Raw genomic sequence first — 15,979 nt, forward strand, 5'->3', positions numbered from 1 at the left:
GTCAGGCAGTTTTAGAAGGAGTAACACAGCAACAAAGATGACCTCAGCCAGGAGGGTTAGACATAACTCACTCCTCAGGGCGGTTTATTGCTCCTGGCTCTTGCAGCCTGGCTGAACGGTGAGGACGTGATGAGAGGCAGGGATGGCAACTAGGTTCGAATTCATCATTTCTTTTCCCAGTTAAATCTTTTTTTTTTTTTTTAATTTGCTACTTGGATAAAGGAGCATTCCCCCTGCCAAACCCTATAATCCAGTGCTCTATAATTTCCATTTTAACTTTTTGTTACAGACTCTATCGCCAGCATTCTGAGCTTGGCCACACTGGAAGGATGCTTTCAGTGGAGTAAATTCACCTCCTTGTTTTGCTGTTTACTTCCAATTCCCATAACCCATTGCATTCGCCAGCCTCCAGGGGAGGCATCTAGTATCATTTCATCTCTAATGTTGTGAGTGGGTTAAAACGATCATCTTTTAGGATGGCTAAAACTAACTAGAGTCTCTCTCCACCATGTCTTTCCCTGTCTTCCTGGTCCTCGGTTGGCTGAGAACAGTAGGAGCCCATAACAGACAGCATGTCATCCATTCCTGACAGCCTCGGTGCTATAATACAGGCCTGCCAAACCCATTACAGTAATGACAGCATTGCAGAATTAGAACACTCACTCCCACATAAAGAAGAAAAAAATTGGGGGGGGGGGCAGGGTTGGAATCTTGTGCTATTTTTCTTTCTTTCTCCTTTCTCCTCCTAAGACGTGGCATTATTGTCTTTTATTTTCTTTTATTCCATTAAAAAGACAAGCAAGCCCACAACCATATATCCCCATGCCAGCAAACAAGTTTTCAGGGACGGGGATGGCATTAGTTGGGTCTTGGGGAACCGTCCAGAAGAGATTATTGTGGCTCATGGTGGAGCTAGCAGTGTCATTCCATTATCATTTCCTCAAATGGGGCATGTTCTCAGATGCTCTTTGCAGGGGTTTTCATAATCTCAACAGGCACTCACAGAATTAACTCTCTGCCTTGGGCACTGGGGGGAGGGGGTGCTGCAGAATTTAATGATCATCTTTTTGATTGGGGATCACAAAGTGCTATTGATAATTGTGGTAATTAAAGTGATTTGCTTTCAGTAATCAGCCCCTAGGACTCCCATGTGGAGATAAGAGAAAGAGATTGCTCCATCTGGCATATGGGCAAACTGAGGCACAGAGAGCTGGGGTCAAGGACAAAGCAATAGTTCTATCTGGCCACAAGAGACTGGTCCAGGCACATAGCCTGAGGGCTCTCCATGGAGGAGGGGGTGCAGGGGTGTCTGCTTTTGGGTAAAGGGAACATTCAGCATGAGACATACAGGGCTGGTTTAATGGAACAAAGAGATGCCCCTGGCCCAAGGCCCCCAGAGCTCCTGCAGAGTGTGGATGTTTAGGAACAATGCTGGAAGCGTATTAGCGGAAGTGCTGGGTTTCCAGGGAGTGTCAGCTTCAAATGGGGAGATGGGGGGGGGGGGCACCGGTGGCGCACACTAGGACACAGGAAGAGACAGCAAGCCTAGGGAATCAGCTTCCCTTTCTATCCTTCTTCTACCAGGCACTCAGCCCAAGGGTCAAAGGACCTCTTGGGAAGGCCAAGGGCATGTTTTACCAAATCTGACAGGAGGGGGCTGACGGCACCCTCGGGGCAAGAGGCAGAGCTCTCGTCATTGGTGATGAGGCTCCAGAGACCTGAGGAAGCCCTGCTGAGCCCTTGATTCAGTTGTAGCCACTGAGTCTGCTTCTGGGACAGACACGCCCGGGGACTGCTAAGGCCAGCAGTGTGGATGGACAATTGACTGCAGGGCAGCATGGAACAACGGAAGGAGTCCTGAGCCTGAGGTTTGAATCCTGGCCCATGCTTATCCTTGTGGCTGTTAGACCTTGGGCAGCCAGCTTATCCTCTCTCAGCCTGAGTTGTCCATGAATGGGACTAATACCACACCCTGCAGAGGGCAGCTGTGGGGCTGAAGCACGAGCCCAGAGCCCAGAGGCCGTAGTGTTGGATTCATGTTAGTTTCTTTCTTCTTTTTTTAACCAATCAACTTAATTTTTTTTAATATACATATTTTTATTGAGATATAATTGACATATAACATTATGTTAGTTTCAGGCATACAACGTAATGATTAGATATTTGTATATATTGCAAAACGATCACCACAATAAGTCTAGTTAACATCTATCACCGCACTTAGTTACAAATCTCTTTTCTTGTGATGAGAGTTTTTAAGATCAACTATCTTAGCAAATTTTAAATATACAATGCAAATGTTATCATCTATAGTCAGCATTCTGTACATTACATCCCCAGGACTTATTTTATAACTGGAAGTTTGTATCTTTTGACCACCTTCACCTATTTCGCCCACCCTCCACTCCTCACTTCTGGCAACCACCAATCTGTTCTCTTTATCTGTGAGTTTCATTAAAAAAATTTTTTTTTGGTTTGTTTTAGATTTCACATATAAGTGAGATCATATGGTATTTCCCTTTCTCTGTCTCACTTATTTCATTTAACATAATGCCTTCAAGATCCATCTATGTTGTCTCAAATGGCAAGATCTCCTTATTTTTTATGGCTGAATAATATTCCATTGTGTGTGTGTGCGTGCACGTGTGTGTATGTCATATTTATATATGTCATATTTTCTTTATCCATTCATCCATCTATGGGTACTTACGTTGCTTCCATGTCTCAGCTATTGTAAATAATGCTGCAGTGAACATGGGAATGCATATATCTTTTTGAGTTAGTGTTTTCATTTCCTTTGAATAAATTTCCAGAAGTGGAACTTCTGGATAATGTGGTAGTTTTACTTTAATTTCTTGAGGAACCTCCATACTCTTTTCCATACTGGCTGCACCAATGTACATTCCCATCAGCGGTGTACGAGGGTTCCCTTCTCTCCACATCCTCATGAACTCTTGTTATTTAGTTTCCTTCTTTTTACTCTTTTAAAGGACCACTTCAGAAACTTAATCAGCCAACAGATACTTATTGAGAACCTACTGTATTTTCGACCCAGTGCTAGAAAAGTTTAAGTGAGGAACTTGCTCATAAGAATCCAGTAAAATAATGATGTTGAAAGATGATGTACAATTCTCTGCAAAAATTGGCTAAGGCTATGTGGCTGGCAGTTTGATTGGTGACATAAGGGTTAGGCATGAGAAACTCTCAAAAGCCAATGCAAGGCAAGAGATAATCAATGCTAAGTTGTCTGGTGAGAATGATAATTTCCTAGTATCCCCATCAGCTACAGGATGAAGTCCAAATAATCTGTGTGACATTCAAAGCTCCCTGTACGTCTCTCCATTTTAATACTTTGTTTCCTCGCATCAGCCTTGTCTGGTAACTATCATTCATTCATTTCATTCATCCATCCATCCATCTATCCATCCATCCTCCCATCCATCCATCCACTTATTCCACAAATACTGAGTGTCTGTTATGTGCAGGCACTGTGTGTCCCAGGTCTCTGGGAATGCATGTGAATCAGTCAGGCAGGCTGAGGATCTTATGAACTTATGGTTTAGTGTATGTAGAAGAGACAGACAATGTAAAGAAATAAGTAAGATAGATCCAAATAGTGAAAAGGACAAAGGAGAAGGTAATGAGTGACTGGAGGTAGGTTGGAAGACTACTTTGGATGGCGTGGTCTGAGTTGGACTCTTGGGAGATGTGACATTTGAGCTGAGACCTGAATATGAGAGTCCTGTCTCCAAAATGGGGGTGGGGGCGGTGGAGACAGTGATGCTGAGGAAAGAGAGCTGCAGGGGGATGGAACAGCAAGTGTGGCGGTCCTGAGGTGGGAACTAGCTGGCGTCCTTCAGGAACAGAAGGAAGGCTACTGTGGCTGGAGTTCGATGAGCCTGGGGGAAAGATGGCATGGCATGATGTCTGAGCAGAAGGCGGGGCCCAGAATGTGGTGGGCCATGCCAGTGGTGGCAAGGTGTCAAAATTGCTTTCTACGTGTGTGGGAGCCACTGAAGTGTTTAAGCAGAGAAGTAATGTGATCTGCTTTGTGTTTCAAAATCTTTTAAAACCACCAGTACTCGCAGTTTCCAAAATACACATTTCCGTGGCACATTTCCCTACCTCTGCATAGGCTGTCCCCTGGGATCCCCTTTCTACGTCTTGTTTACCTGTCAGTCTCCTACGCAGACTTGGAGATCTAACTCAGGTACATCTTCCTCTGCGAAGCCTTTCCCGACCTTCCCGCAGGCCCCATCTCCTGCCAATCACTCCTTTTTCTTGCTCCTATGCTTCACACACACGTCCAATGTTGCACGAAGCCTAACACATTGTTATTACCTGCTTACATGTGTCTGCCCTAGCGAAGGGCCTGGAACATGGTAGGGGCTTAATAGATTCGATAAGGGCCAGTAGTCAGGGTCGACTCCACAGAAGCAAATCTTGAAGGATGGGTAGAATTTTGATAGATGATAAAGAGAGCCCAGAGTCACACAAATCCTGCAGTATCTGCTGAAGTCAACATGCGACATGATTGAAAAGATATTGTCATCAAGAAGGGGAGCCCACCCCAGTGAAAGCCACACGCCCCTTTCCTCTCTCCAGTTACGGCCAGCACAGGTGTTTAATGGGAATGATAGGTGCTGACTCGCATATGATATCCATGCATTTTGCATATTTCCATTTAACACTGAAATGCATGGACAGACTTCTCAACCCCCTAGTTCCTTCCTTCCTTCATTTAGCAACTTTTAATTAAATGTCTCCCGAATATTGGCATGATGCTAGGCACTGTGAAGGATAAGAAGTAGAAATTTGTCCTTGGGGAGCTCATATGCTATGGCTCCCAGGGGAGAGACAGAAGAATACAATGGTTTCCATCAAGGGTTCTGGAATCAGAACATGTGGGTGTCAATATCGACTCTGACGAGTTGTAGGATCTTGGGCAACTGCACCTCCCTGAGCCTTGATCCCTCATTTATAAAATGAGGGTAATAAGACATGCCCAGTAGGGTTGACTCGGCAGTGTTGGCCACACAGCCAGAGCTGTGTGAATATTAGCTGTTGATTGTTGTTTTGCCCAGCTCCCTCTATGGGAGGATTTGCAGATTCCATTAAAAACTCTTGCTTAGACTCTGTGTCGGTATGTCCAGCTTCCTTCTTTCCCAAATTCCAAGCCTTGAGAGTCTGAAAAACTGCAGCTCAACGTGGCACAGTGCTTGAGCCAGATCGGGGGAGCCTGAGGTGGGGGAGGCACCCCGGACCTCCTTGCTGTGTGCTCACATGGGCCAGCCCAGCTCGCCTCTTCGCTCGTGAGCAGAACCCACCTGTTTACTTCCGTCTTCTTCTCCTGCCTTAAATCCGCCCAGAGAGACCATGAATTGGTTTCTCCTGACCTACAGACGCCTGGAAGAGTCCTCTGGTCGGCTCCCAAGACTGCTGCCCCTTCCCCACCAGCCACTCCCTCCTGCTGTCGCTACAACTGCAGCCGCACTTGGGGTCGGTGAGTGGGCCGAGCGAGCTCAGGCACGACGTCTGTGTGATTCATTTGCGCCAGGGGATTCTGAATAGATAATAATCGTCTGCAAATGGCAATTAACAGAATCTTTTAAAAAATGCCTTGATGGTTATAAAACGGCAGGCGAAGCCCATCATGCCTCTTGTTGCAAGTAATTACGGAGGCGGCCTCTCATGCGTCGGTTCTGAATGACCTGATATTTCCACCCAGTTATGCCGAATGAGAGAGTGTCCCTCCACTTTCATCTGCCGCCCTCGGACCTCCTCCTCACAGATGGCACTGAGGAAGACTCAGTTTTCCTCCTCCCTGAAGCCCCTGCCTTGGCCCCACATTTCATCCCAGGCAGGAAAGGAATTGACAACCAGCACCATTTGAAGGTGGAGGGGCAGAGAGAGGAACTAGCATTTACTACAAAGCGTTAGACACGAAGTCTCTGGGACCTGCTGTTACTCTTGTTATCTCTGTCATCCTTAACCAACGGGGTGAGCGAAGAAATTTTATCCCCTCACTTTATTCTTTATTTTTTCACAAGGGAGGAAACTGAGGTTTGGAGAGGTTAGATGACTGGCTTGAGGCCGTCGAGCTGAAGCGAGGTTTGAAGGCTGAAGAGCCTGGTTAGGGAGCCCACCCTCTTCCCCACTGCAGAATACTCCCTGCACTTCTCCCTCACCGTATTTAAAACTGTTATTCAGGATCCTGTTGTCTAATTATTTGTTTGCCTCTTGTCTAGGCTGTGCTGTAGGCTTTGCTGGGGCAGGGGGACACTGTCCTTTTCAGCGCTGTGTGCCAGGCCGGTCCTGATGCCTGTTGGCAGTTAATCAATATTTGCTGAATGAATTACTGACTTCCTCTGCAGCCATGAATCATTAGAAGTGACCAATGTAAGATCATCTAGTGGTCAATTAACGTCTTTATTAAACAACATTTTCCTGTGAAGCAATAGATTTGGTACTGGCTAATCCACTCAACATGGCTTTTGTCCTGTGGGGATCCACCCCGAAACAGAGATCTGAGGCCCGTCTCTGCATTTCCTTTGTTGACAGACTGAGCATGCAGCAACAGGAGGCAGCATCCTCTGGCCTTAGCTCTATCCTAATATCCTCAAGTGCAGCCACGCCTCCCGAACCCCTTCCTCTCCACCTGCTTTCTGTCTAAGGTGGTGGGGAGGGGTGCTCTGGGGGAACCACCATCTCTGCACCTGCCTGGAGAGCCCCAGGCTCCGGTGATTCCCTGCGCAGGCAGATTCGGTGCAGACTCTCATTGATGGCTTAGCTCTTATCTATCCCAGACTCTGCAACCTGCTGAACCAGGTTTGACGAAACCTCCAAGTGTTAGTTGGAAGGAAAGATGCACTACAGATGCAAACCAGAAAACAATGGTAAAATTTTGGGGAGGGGGGTTCAGGATTTAGTTTTTGGCAAGAACCCTCACACTTGGGGCTGCTAAGACCGTTTCTGGCATAGAGAACAACAGGTGTGCAGGGAAGCGCCAAGCCCAGCAGCACCGCCCCATGCAGGCGTGGCTTGTAATTTGAGGAGGAGGTTGCGGGGGTGGAGCTTCAGCCACCGGGGGACGGGAAGGTGAGCGGGCGGGTAGGTCCAAAGGACCAGCCGGAGCAAGTTGCTGACTGATGTTTTTCAAAAGGCACCTGTCACCTGGCACTCCCCGCCCCCCCCCCCCAACCCTGTACTGCTTCAGCTGGGAAGCTTTGGAGAGGCCAGGCCAGCATTTCTCGAAGTGTGTCCCCAGACCACCCTCGGTGAAGTCACCTGAGGGTTCCTTAATCAAATAGCTTCCTGGGGTGCAGTCACGGTATCTTTGGCTTCTTGCTCCCCTGGAGGTGTTTCTTCTTGGGTCCCAAGTAGCTATCCTCCCTTGCTGGTTAGGTTTCACGGCCCAGCCCCCAACGCCCGTGCCACGTCTAATGAATCAGGATCTTCACAGATGGGCTGGGAATCTGTTTGGCTGAAAGCTCCCCAGGTGGTTCTCATGAACATTAGAACTGGGCCACTGAGCTAAGTTATATCCTGAGGGTTTGTCCTCTGGAGTAAGCTACGGTGGGGGGTGGGGGCCGGTGCTATGCTGTGGCATCATTGATCTTGGGCAAACTGCTAAGGGTATCTCAGTTCTCTAGAAAGTTCCAACAGAGAGAGGACTGTCTGTGTTTCATTTACTGGAGCTGTTAGACCCCTAAAATACTGGAAATGAGGGAATCTTCAGACTGCAGGTCAATCTCTTGATTTTATGAGACGATGATGGTTAATTTCATGTTTTAACTTGGCTGGGCCATGGTGCCCAGACATTTGGTCAAACGTATTCTAGATGTTTCTGTGAAGGGGTTTTGGGATGAGATTAGCTCTTAAGTTAGTGGATTTAGAGTAAAGCAGAGTGCCCTCCAGTCTCTACTTGTGAGTGGGCCTCATCCAGTCAGCTGAAGGCCTTACAGCCGAATGAACACGGAAAGAGAACAAAGACTGAACTCCCCTGAGCAAGAGGCCGTCCCACCAGCAGACAGCCTTTGGACTCGAACTGCACTCTTCGCTGGGTCTGCAGCCTGCCAGCCCACCCTGCAGATTTTGGACTTGCCAGGTTCCACGATTGTGTAAGCCAATTCCCTAAAATAAATCTCCCTCTCTCTACGTCCACCTCCTGTTGCTTCTGTTTCTCTGAAAACCCTAATTCAAGGCTCAACGAGGTAGGAGAACTAAAGCAGAGTCTAGAACCTCGGTCACGGCAGAGGTGTGGAAGCAGTGCATACAACTCACAGCTTCCCTTACAGGGAGAACACTAGCTTCTGCCATAGGAAGGGCATCAAGCTATGTGTGAGCATGAGTGTGCATGCACATGTGTGTGTGCACGCATGCATGTGTGTTTTCTTGCGAGCTCCTTGGAGCCTGAGGCCCACGTGTCTATTTCCCACTATTGTCCCCGTCTCTGACACTGAACTTGGAAGATAGTAAGTATTTAGTGAGTGATTGATGAAGAGTGAAAAATTCTGTGACCCTAAATTATTTGGATACTTCTGGAGACTTTCCAAAGTGCCAGGCAGCAGGACATACTGTAGTCTACTCTCTACTCCCTCTGTCCCCCACCACCCCGAATATTTTGACGCATAGGAACGAGGTTGGGGGGGGTTGTAGGGCCTCTCACTGGAGGTGGAAGTGATGGGGGTCCCAAGGGTGACAGAGTGAACACTGGAGTCTGGAGAGAAAGAGGAGGGGGAGCCCCTTGTACCACAGGCCTCCTACATGGCTGGCACTCTGCTGGCTTCTTGTGTACAGGCTTTTGCATAGAATCTTCATATCAATGTGAAATAGAAAGTAAAGTTTTTTTTTTTTTTTTAAATAAACAAAGAAAGGGTAGGAAGTAGAGATGGGGGTCAGGTATAGGGTCTAAGACCTAACCCTAACCCAGCAGGAAAATAAGCCCTAGGAAGGAATACTTTGTATGCAAGAGGAGAGAGAAAGAACTTGGAGTTCATGCTAGTGGCCACCTCAGTCACCTCTAGCTGGTGCCCAGAGCCTGTGCATTGGGTCCCCTGGGCAGCAGAGTGAGGCCTTGATGGCCTTTGGGATGGGCTATGCCCTCAGATACACAGACGGAGGGGGCCTTGGAATTGAGCTGGTTTGACTTCAGTGATAGAATTTTGCTTTTGTCATCAGAGCTCTGGGCTACCTATATCCAGGACACTGCATGCCGCCACTCAAGCCTAGTGCAGTATGTGTGGACAGTGTGCAAGCGGAGGGGCCAAGAGTGGATTTGGGCTGTATGCTCCTGAGCCCCAACACTGCATTTGTGTAACTTGTGCCTCCCCCAGGGTGGAGGCAGAATGGGGCGCCCGTCAAGTTCTTTCAGCTTCAGTTGGAAAAGCTCTCCTTTGGACAGCTGAGCCCTTGGGCTGGGTTGCTTTCTTCGGGGCAGGGCTCTCTCAGAGATGCTGACCCATCTTCCAAGCCAATTGGATCTGCATCCTCAATGGAAACCAAGCTGACAGTCCTGTACCTACTGCAGCACAGCTTCACACTCTCCCCAGCTTCTATTTTTAAAGTTGCTGCTCCTGCTCCTGGCTGCTCCATAACAAGTCCTGTACATCATCTATAAGCTGTTCCACCCCACGGCACCCCAGGACAGGCCTCCTGCTGGTCCCCAGAACTCCTAAATATGGTTTATCTCAATAAAATAATAGCAGAGTTTACCATTAGGCTTGATAACCAGTTGTCCAGTAGACTTTGGTGTTTCTAAGCAGTTGGGACAATCAAAAATACACAACTCCCCAGGTCCCAGAACGGCTCCTCATTCTTAGAAATCACTGCATTCACTTCCCAGTTGTTCTGCAAAAGAATATGCAAGCCACGGGAGGCAAGCAGACGAAGCTGTTTGCCAGATGCACTCACTTAAGGAGTCGATCGATTTAAAAATTCAGATGGATGCATTGGAAGTCGGTTCCCAAGAGCAAAATGCAATTCTCCCCAGTCCCACTGAGTTAAGCACCAAGTTACATATCTTTCCCGCCAGCATGGCCACTTCCAACAGAGTCAGCTTTGCAGAGAGGATACAGGGCGCTGGTAACTCCCTAACCCAGGTGCCCATCTTGACCCGCAGGAGATAAATGTGAGTCCTGGGACCGTGTTACTTCCTGTTTCCTCCTGTGACAGCCGTGCCCCTCCTTCTGAGCTTCCCCAAAGCATCCCTCTAAGGAGTCTGCACAGCCCAGCTAGGCCCTGCCTGGCTCTCCAGACCACTGAGGCGCCCCCAGCGGTCACGTTTGCCCCGGGGGATCAGGGCCTGCTCTCGTTCCTGAGGCACAGTTAGTGCTCAAGAAATAGTTCCTAACAAAACATTGCCTTTCATGTACCAGGTACTGGAAATTATCTTATAAATATGATTCTTAAAATTTTCATTTTTAAGCCTAATACAAATCTTTGAGGGAGAAATGCTAGTTTTTACATTTTATAGATGATGGAACCAAGCTGGGTTTTGAATTCACTTCTTCTCAAGCCACATTTGGGGCTCTCTCATGCATGACACTGGCAATGCCCCTGCTCTTTTTACCTGAAGAACGTGGAGGAAGAGGCAGCCTCAGGGCTTCTCACTCCTGTGGTTTGACGGAGGTGGGTGGGTGAGGCTGATGGACAATCGTCCTTCCTGTGGGCCAGGGCCCAGGTCCTGAGGCAGCACGTTGGGAGCCTGGGCAGCTCCCCCGGAGAGTGCTCAGGCCTGGCTAGGGGCTGTGGGGTGCCCTTGGCTTCAGGGGCTCCCTGAGTCTCTGCCAGCTCTGCTGCAGCCCTGGCCTCCAGCAGCTGGTCCAGCCTCGTTTACAGGAGCTTCCTTCCCGCCCACGGCAGGGCAGCTCTGGTCTCTCCGAGGCTCTGAGGCTCCATCCCTGCTCGGCGCAGGGCACAGGGAGAGCACTGGGAAGGGAAGGAGTGTTTCAGTGGCTTTTCCTGGGGCACCATGCAGCGGGCACGAGTGAGTCAGAAGACCTGGGCTTGTGGTCCTGGCTCTGTGATGAAATCTTGCAGAACCAGTGTCCCGTTGGTGGTATAAAGACACTGACACCTACTTCTCAGAGTGGTTGTGGGAATCAAATGAGATGCTGTACAAGCGCTATAAAATATATATCTTAGCAGAGGTACGGTGCCACAGGCCATTGGCTGCAAGACCAGGTCCACCTTGGGTTTCAATATTAGGTGAGCGAACATCGGGGTTAATTTAGGTCCCTTTAGAGAGACTGAGTCTTTCTTTAGGAATTCGCCCCAATGCAGCACATCTCTCCAAAGTGTGGGGAAAACACTTGCTTCAGTGAACAAGTCTCTAGGACGCACCAAGGATTTTGGAGCCACAGAAGACAATGGTTAAAACTTTGTGGTAATCCAAAGAGAACAGAGGGACTTAGGGGAATACCCTTTTTCCTTTCACCAAGTCCTCCCTCTGCTGTTCTTTCCCATAGAAGTATTTCAGATGAGCCCTGGGTGATGGGGTTCACACTCAGCCATCAGGGCTCCAGCTTTCCTGGCACTGCCGGGAGCGGTCCAGCGGAAGCCAGGACAGCAATGGCCCCGTGAGGCCTCCATGAGGTCTTGGAAATTTGGGTTTGTAACCAGGGATGCCCCATGTGACTTCTTGAGAGGTGTCAGCACTGCCATCTGTGAGCGGTACCAAACCTTAAACATCAGGAGAGAATCTCTCTCCTTTCCTCAGGGCCCTGGACCAGCAGAACGAGTTGGACTGCAGTGTAGGAACGTGTTGTCAGTGCCTCACAAGTGGACTCAACTCCTCCGCCGCAGTCTGTTGCTTGTTAATTGTTTGATATGTACTGGTTTTGTTTTTCCAGCAACTTGAGAGAGCAGGAACAGGATTTCCTCCAGTGCCCACTTCCCCATAGCACGTGGTGAGCATGGAGGAGGAGCCCAGCAAACACTGGCTGAACTGTGCACCGTCAGAGCCACAGGGACATTAGCTCACATCTATTTCCATGTCCCAACTTTCTGGAAGAGGCTTAGGCCCAGAGATGTTGAGTGACCTCTCCGAGGTCACATGGCTGGTGATGGCAGTGGTTCTCAACCTGGGGTGATTTTGCCCCCCAGGGGACATTTGACAATGTCCAGAGACATTTTTGATGATCATGACTAGAGGGATGCTACTGCCTCTAGTGAGTGGAGGCCAGGGATGCTGCAAACATCCTCCAGCGCACAGGCACAGCACAGCCCGCAACCAAGAATGACCTGGCCCAAAATGTCCATAGTGCTGAGGTGGAGAAACCTGGGGTTAGCGGTAAACAGAACAGTATGTTTAAAACCACTGAGTTGTTCAAGGGTCTGGAAGGTCTAGAGGACAGCGATGGTTCCAGTGCGCAACGGGAATGCAGTTAATGAAGGCAAGGGCAGGAGGTGAGGCTGGAAAGGTAGTTTGGAGGCAGGGAGAGGTCTTGTCACCAAATGGCAGTTTTGCTCCATAGACACAAAGGCTCCCTGGGTTAGTCGAAGGGCCAGTCTAGAGCTGACTCCCAGCACAGTGCTCTTTCCACCCTACCATGCTGCCTTTTCCCAGCCACTTTGTTAGACAAGAACAGATGCATGAAAAACAGACAGAGCAACTAAATGCAAGTCACTTTTTATCACCTACTGGAAAAAATCAGACTCAACTGTGAGCCCATAAACCTACCACACCATGTTACAGCTATTTACCTATTAATCAATTTTCCTCTGAGATTGTGAGCTCCTTGAGGACAGGAACTATGCTTAATGATCCTTGTATCCCTGGTACCTTCCATGATGCCTAGAAATAACAGGTACATCAAGCATGATGGTTGAATAAATGAAGCAATGGGAGAGGGTGGCCTGACACCCTCAAGCACAATTGTAAGGACCGCGATAGGTTTCCTTTGCCTGCTCTCCATTTTTTAAATATAAGCAATATACACTCATTGTACAAAAAGATGAAAAAAAACTATAGACAATTCAAAAGAATAAAATAAAAATTATGCAACCCTTCTGATTCCCCCCCGTGATAAACGCATTTAACATTCCAGTAGATATTCTGCCACCCTTTCTAGGACTGTATATTCATGAGAGTCTCATGTGCATATTTTTCTTTTTAATTAAACTGGGATCATACTATATTTGTTGTTCTGTATCTTGCTTCTTCACTTAAAAATATATTGGAAACTAGTGCAAGGGGAGGCCAAGGGATTTGTCTTGGAGTTGTGTTTGCATAGCAATCACCCTTTTTATTTAGACTGTATCTTTGAAGAGGGACTCAATCAATGCACACATCTTGCCATGTCTACGAGTATACTTCCACACTATGGCATTTAATGACTGAAACTATGCACCTGTGCCATTGTGCTGTCATGTATTAAACTAGTCCTCAATTGTTGCAATTTGTATTACTTTTATATTTTTACTATGACAACAATGCTGCAATAAATATCCTTTTAGCTAAATCTTTGCACACACCCCTAATTTTTCCTTAGTTTGAATTTCTAGAATAGAAATTGCTGGAACAAAAATGGCATATTTTACAGCTTTTGAAAAGTATGACCATGCTGCTCTCCAGAAAGTTTGAACCAACATATCTTCCCAGTGTCTGGAGAGTGCCGTGTTAGCTCTTTTTGAACAAAAGCTATCACACAGTCCACATAAACACCGAGACAAGCTATTTCACTTGCATTCAAGGACCCATCTATATCATTTCAGCATAGAAGAATGGTCATGCTTCTTACGTTACAGTCTACCAGATGTGTGCACTTAGTTTTGGTATGATGAGCTATGAAACTGTTTACATGCTTCTAAACACACACAAGAGGTGATATATATAAAAGCATGTAGCCCAGTGCCTAGTATAGCAGAAGCTCAACAAATGCCCCTGGCAGCTGTGCCCATCACTGCTGCTGTGGTTACAGCCTTTAGCATTTCTTACCTGCATGGTTGTCTCCAGCCACCTGTCTCGGAAACCTATAAGCCAATCTACACACCTGCCAGAGTGATTTGTCAAAAATGCAAATGGATCATGTCATTCCTTAGCTTAACAGTCTTCAGTTGCTCCCCATTGTCCATACACTGAAGTCTGGACTGTTGGTCAGGCTTATAAGGCTCCGTGACCTGCCCTGAGACCCTACAGCTTGATCCCCCACACTCGCCCCTGTCCCAGTCATGCTGTACCAGCGGGTCTCTCGCAGGACTCAGCCCTTTAGTCCTCTGTGACTAAGAACATGGCTATTCTCTTGCCCCGAAACACATGTGTTTCCTTTCTTACCTTGTTTGTCTACAGAACTGCCTCCTGGGAAACCTTTTTAACCCTTTTCTACCTGCCCCACCCAAGCAAGGCTATCTTCTCCCTCTATAGTCCCAGAAAAGCTTGCCCAATCACTATTTATAGGAAGTCTCCCATTGTATTGTAATCACTGTTTCCATGTGTATCTCTGCAGCTAGACTGTTTAGAATCAAAACCTTGTTTTATGGATGCAGACTTTATGTCCATATTCTCAACAGCTGGCACCAAGCTTAGCACACAATAGATGCTTAGTAAATACTTCTTGAATGAATGTATGAATAAAATGATACTGTCCTTCTTTCCTTTCTTCTTTGCTTCCTTCCCTCTGTCCATCTACAGGGCTCCATCCACAATGGTCACTGCAGTAGCAAGCTAGAGTCACTGTAATGTCTTCTCTCTTCCAGATGGCCTCCCAAGTTGCATGAACTCATGACATGCCCTACTACTCCCTTCCTAGGATCAAGCAGAACTGACGGAACCAAGTGCTCTGCCACCATCTGTATGTTCAGGAGGAGACATGGAGCTGGCTGGGATGGAGAGAACAAGCTCTCTGTCAGCGACCACAGGCAGAGCTGGAGGAGGAGGCTGGGCTGAGCCCGGCTTCATGGCATCCACAGGAAGCCCCATGCTGTGTGTGGAAGAGAGGACTGTGCTTCAGGGACCAGAAACAAAAGTCACAACGAAAGGAAGAGAGAGGAAGGGATTAGGAGAGGGAAGAAGGGCAGCAAGCACAGAGACAGACAGGCAGGGAGGGATTCAGATCCGAAGGAAAACAGGGAGAGCCTGCAGACAGGAAGGAAGAAAATGAGGAAACAACATGAACCCAAGCTAGTGTGGGCGTGTGTACTGTGATCGTGTAAGAACAGCATCTTCTGCTGACAACACTCGAGAAGCATTTTGCAGGAGAGCCTTAGCTTTTTGCTTAATGTAATTAATGACTTTGTGGCTTTAAATAAAAACCAGCTATTCATGGGGCAGCCTGACAGGGCTTCTTTTAACTTAATGTTTGCTGAACCATCCCTTCCATCTCACTTACCTGATGTGGAACATATGCTGGGATCAGAATGACAGAGAATAAATCACCAGATTTGCTTGGCTTCTTTGAAAAATGAATTTGGGGGCTGAGATTTCTCATCAGTATATATCTTCCCTGAGCAGCCTCCTGACAGAGCATCAGGCTTGGGGGACGTCCAGTGCAAAGGTAAGTGGGTACCCAGAAGTGCTCAGATGCCCACATCTGGCAACAAAGCCATTGCCTCGGGATGCAGGTCAGGCCACCTGTGCTAGGCTGGCAGGTGTTTCCAGGGTGAGGTTTGAAAGCCTGCTGAAATCTCAGGAACGGGATACAACTGTGGTCTTAAATGAATTCAACAAAAGTATGTGGAGCTTTTAATATACACCTGAAACATGGTACAGGAGGTAGGCTTAGTGGTACTGGCATTCACATGAGGGCCTTGGGGCAGAGAGCCTGCGGTGAGTCTGTGTCCTAACTTGGCCGCTGGTGGCCATGAGTGTGCCTCGATCTCTTCATCTGTAGAATGGGATGGAGCAGCCTTGTGGCTTAGTTTGTAATGGTTCAAATGTTAGTCGTCCTCTCCCCACCCTTGCTTTCCCATTCTTCCTGCTGGGTCTCGGTGAGTCAGGAAGTTCCAGCACAATACCTGCCTATCTCAGATGCTAAGTAAA

General features: G+C 47.8%; 1 protein-coding gene across 2 annotated transcripts in view; it reads right to left on the reverse strand.

The window, feature by feature from the left end:
• Positions 1 to 15,979, reverse strand: part of KIRREL3 (kirre like nephrin family adhesion molecule 3) — a 535,215-nt gene that overhangs the window by 317,009 nt on the left and 202,227 nt on the right. The gene's annotated exons all lie outside the window — the stretch shown is intronic.

This window comes from Equus caballus, chromosome 7, assembly GCF_041296265.1.
Source record: "Equus caballus isolate H_3958 breed thoroughbred chromosome 7, TB-T2T, whole genome shotgun sequence".
Classification (NCBI taxonomy): Eukaryota; Metazoa; Chordata; class Mammalia; order Perissodactyla; family Equidae; genus Equus; species Equus caballus.